Consider the following 4,830-nt stretch of genomic DNA (forward strand, 5'->3'; position numbering starts at 1 on the left):
TTATATATTTTCTCCTGAATGTAGCAACATTCTCAGTGCTCACATACTTTGCTGGGACTTTCAAGAGCAGTTTGTGTTGGGTTCCTCTGGTCACTTCTAACACTAGGATGCAATATTTTACAGGGTTGTGCAGATCTTAGCAACAGAGTGATTTAAAAACTAAGTCTCATCCTTATTCTAGATTCACACCACATTTTGGTGTGGCTCAGAATTAGGAAAGTGGTCTTAGCTGATTTAACCCATCTCCATAGAGAGATGATAGATAGATAGATAGATAGATAGATAGATAGATAGATAATAGATGGCTAGATAGATAGATAATGGATATATAGATGGATAGATAATAGATGGATAGATGGATGGATAGGTGGATAGATAGATGGATAGATAGACAGATAATAGATGGATAGATAGATAGTAGATGGATAGATAGATGGATAGATAATAAATGGGTAGATAGATGGATAGACAGATGATAGATGGATAGAAAGATAATAGATGGATAGATAATAGATGGATAGACAGATGGATAGATAATAAATGGATAGATAGCTGGATAGATAAATAATAGATGGACAGATAGATGGATAGATAATCGATGGATAGATAGATGCATAGATAATAGATGGATAGGTTAATGGATAGACAGATAAACACCCAGCAGAGCTGAGATCCTTCACAGTGGGACTCCTAATGTGAAGGATACGGGCTTGTACTGTTTAGTGAAGCAGTCGTCATAATGAATTTAATAATACGTTAACATGTGCTGAATGGGTATTATGTGCCCGGCTCTGTGTCCTGTCTGAGCTGCCTCCATACCACACTATGGGAGGACACAGTTTTCTTCCCCCACCCTACAGGGGAAGAGACTGTGATACAGGGGCTTGGAGAGCCCTCTCTAGATCGGGGTCTGGTACAGCTGGTTCCCCCTGAGGGAGCCCTCAGCTCTGGGACACCTGCCTCCCTCAGCTGCGAAGACTGTCCCTCAAAAGGGACGATGAGTGCACAGTAGGCACTGGGGACAATAATTCTTTGTTGGGGTGCCCCTCTGTCCCCCGGAGCATGGTCAGCAGCATCCTTTCTTCTCACCAGGGGCACTCTCCCCAGCTGTGACAACCCCAGACTGTGCTTGATCTCCCCTGGGTGCATAATTGCCCCCCCTTCACTCTAAATTCACCAAACGGCCTTTATTGTATATGCAATTGAAACTGTGTTCTTCCCAATATATAGTATTCACAAATGTGGGGACTCAAGCTGTCCTCCTCCAAACTCCCCAGAAGGAGAAGACATCCACCTACAATGGGCTTGCACCTGGCCCTCCTGGCCACGGGGTGAGGATCCGGTCATCTTCTGCCCACGTCCCGGCCGAGCGTTCCATCAGCTTGTCCTGAAGCCTGGCCTAAGAGTGGGTGTGGGGGCCGTGTGTGGGTCCACGGGCTCGGGGGGTTCCCGGGGGGGCCCTGCGTGGCCCGCTGCCCGGCACAGTCCTCCAGGGATGCAGCCCTGCCTGGGGATGGCCGAGGACGCTTTACAGCCCCGAGCTGCCGGCTGTCACAGTACAAACTACCTGGAAATTTAGATACTGGAGTATCTAATAGGGCACCATCAATCTTTTATAGCGAGAGAATACATAAATTATAAACAAATATGTCCTTTGGTCCCGTGGAACAGCATGGTGATCAAAGAGGCACAATGGAAACGTATTTGCTTCTGTAGCTGAGTATTCCCCGGCTCTGCCTGTGCGGCCGGCCGGCCGGGGAGCCGTCAGCTTTGTTCCGTCGGGCACAGTACACTTCCCTCCTGCTGTTTTAAGTAATCAATATGGGGCTGAAATCACCTACTGCTACCTCTACTACCTCCTATTTTGTCCACTCATAAATTATGGATCGGCGCACAACATCAAGTCTACAATTTCGATTGCATTTGCTAATCATTGATCAATAATTCAGGAGCGGCTCCTTCTTCAAGGCCCCCGCTTCCCCGCAGCATATGGCTCTGGGCTGACAGGGAGCAGAAGTGCCTCATCACAAAGAGCAGCCGCGAAAACAACTTGTGTAAAGTTGTTTCTTCTCCTTCCCCTTGCGTGTCGGCCGAGCCTGACTTGGTACCTGCGTGTGGCGCGTCCCTCTCGGCCACCAGGGCGTGAGCAGCATCGAAGGCTGGGTTTGGGTGCTCAGGGTGCTCGGCGTCAGGGCGAGTCTCTGTTCTGCGTGGTGTGTGCTCTCTGCTCCCGTGGGGTCGCTGAACGGGGTCTCGTGGGGGAGGGACCGTCCCTGCTCACACCCATGTCTGCATGTATTTGCAGCTGGGACACAACCATGCCTCCCAAGCCCGCACATGCGCACGATGCAAACCTGAACATTCTACCCTGGATGCAACCCTGGGCAGGATGACTTTGAAACCCGGAGCTATTTTAAGATGCCCTCTTACTGTTGCTGTTTTTTTTTTTTTTTTTTTTTTTAAAGATCTGTTTCTATCCAGTTTTGTGTGGTTGTTTTTGTGCCCTTTCGATAAGATGATGAAATAAAGAATAGCCATCCTTTCAGAAATGATCCCGGCGTTTATCATAGGTCATTTTCAAAGGAAAGTCTCCTTTTATTGGGACCTCCTAGAGACAGTGATGTCGAAGCCTCTCTGGCTGGAAACACAGCTGAAAGGGGGCTGCTGGTGTGTGGAGAAGCTCGAGGCCTGCTGTGTGTGGGAGAGGCCATCCGGGGTCCGCGACCAGGCAGGGAGTGACTTTCTGGGGACCTTCCCCACAAAAGGCCATGGCAGAGGGTTCTGGAGGTGCTGGAGTCCAGGCGCAGCACCCCCGGGAGGAAAGGGCATGAGGAGGGACTCCGGTCGCCTCCCAGAGCACTGGGCCCTGCTCCTCCCCCAGCGCCAAGGGCTGGTGCTCCTGGCCCATTGTCCAGCCCAGCGGGGAGCCGCCACCAGGAGTCCTTTGCAGCTTCAAAACATCCTGACACAAGAAACAGCAGGAAGGGCAGAGAGGAAGGAGGAAGGGAAAGGTTTCAAACAGTCTGGCCAGAAGCAGGCAGAAGAGCCGTGGGTGATGGAGAGACACGGAACATTCTTTAAATGGGAAAGAGAAAGGGGGAGACAGCAAATGGCCTTAACAATTTTAGCAAGCAGGAAAGAAATTGGAAGGGGTGAGAAGAGGGAGCTATAACCACAGAGCCCAAGGCAGGAAAGGAGGGGACCGCCGTGGCGCCCACCTGCCCGGGGCCCTGGGGCCGGCGCCCGCGGCCGCAGCTCCAGCACCCAGTGCGCACGGCTGGCCTATAGTTGCGGATAGAGACGCCTTGGCAGGTGCCATCGTGACCTGGGCCGTGTCCCCTGCCCCCCGTCTGGCCCCATCTCTGGACCCCGCGGGCCCTGACCCCCAGAGGCCTGGTGGCAGTGGCATGAGCCAGCGTGGGCTGAAGCAAACCCCTGTGGACAAGCAGCAGCTGAAGAAACTCTCTCTCGCCGCGGCAGGTCTGGCCCCCTCCTCCGCGTGACTTGTGCAGTGAAAGCTGGGGTTCTGAGGGCACCCTGAGGGTTGGAAATGGTGCCCAATGGGCAGTGGTACAGTGGGGGCTCTAAGGAGAACATACACCCGCCCGAGACCTTCCCTCAGCCCTTGGTACCAAACCTTCGGTGGCCAGGAGCTGCTGACTGCCGCGCGGAGGTCACTGACCAGGCATGGGGCGGCTGGGGCATGGCCTCCTGAGATTCCCAACTCTGGTCCCTGAACTCCTGCGGAGGGACCGGATCCCTTGCCCACTAAGAGGGGAGGGCAGGGAGGTGACCACATCCCATCTGGCCACGTTTCCCTTCTCCCATGGATCTTGTGTCTGCCCCTTCTAGAAGGGAGGTCATCCGCGAGCTCCCCCCATGGGTACAGAGCTGGGGTGGTTGTGTGTAGCGGTGCTGAGCCCCTCCGAGGACCCGCTCAGAGCACACACTCAGCTCGCCAGGGGAACGTGCTCCTGGCCCTTCACCCTGGACTCACGGCCTAGACCCAGGAACTCATCTTACATTTGAGGTGGACAAAGAGAAACCAGAGTCTCTTCTGATTCTCTGTTTCAAAACTGAGGTTGTGACTGTCTCTGAGTCAAACAAGATCACCCATAGACTAGGACCCCCCACCTGCTTCCTGTTCATCCCTTCAGTCCCTCCACCTGCTTCATGTTCATCCCTTCAGTCCCCCCTACCTGCTTCATGTTCATCCCATCAGTCCCCCCTCCACCTGCTTCATGTTCATCCCTTCGGTCCCCCTACTTGCTTCATGTTCATCCCTTTGGTCCCCCCTACCTGCTTCATGTTCGTCCCATCAGTCCCCCCTCCACCTGCTTCATGTTCGTCCCATCAGTCCCCCCTCCACCTGCTTCATGTTCGTCCCATCAGTCCCCCCTCCACTACCATTCCTCATGTGTATCACATTAGTCCTTGAAGACACTGTGAGTCCTGGGAATAGTATGCATCGTCAGTGCTTTTACTTTCCCCGACACTATCATCTTCACCCATCTATTTGTCCACCTACCTTACCTTTCTTTATCATCTATCCATCTAACATCTGTTAATCATCTATCATGATTCTTTCCATTGTCAACCACTGTTTTTTGTTCAATATATAAGTAAGTCAAAGTTTTCCAATTAACCTGATGTGGGTGCACTACTCTTACCCTATACATTTTAATCTCTCCCTTCCCTTCCAAGATGGAATCCACACACACATGGCACAGTCTGTGCTCTCTTTGGGGGGAAAGCATTAGGTATTTGCTAGGCTCTGGGAAGAATGTAAGCGGGGTCTGTTCCCATCCAGCCAGGACAACAATTGTCTCC

The sequence above is a fragment of the Mirounga leonina genome, unplaced genomic scaffold, assembly GCF_011800145.1.
Source record: "Mirounga leonina isolate KUSES-001 unplaced genomic scaffold, KU_Mleo_1.0 Mir_95, whole genome shotgun sequence".
In the NCBI taxonomy this organism is placed as follows: Eukaryota; Metazoa; Chordata; class Mammalia; order Carnivora; family Phocidae; genus Mirounga; species Mirounga leonina.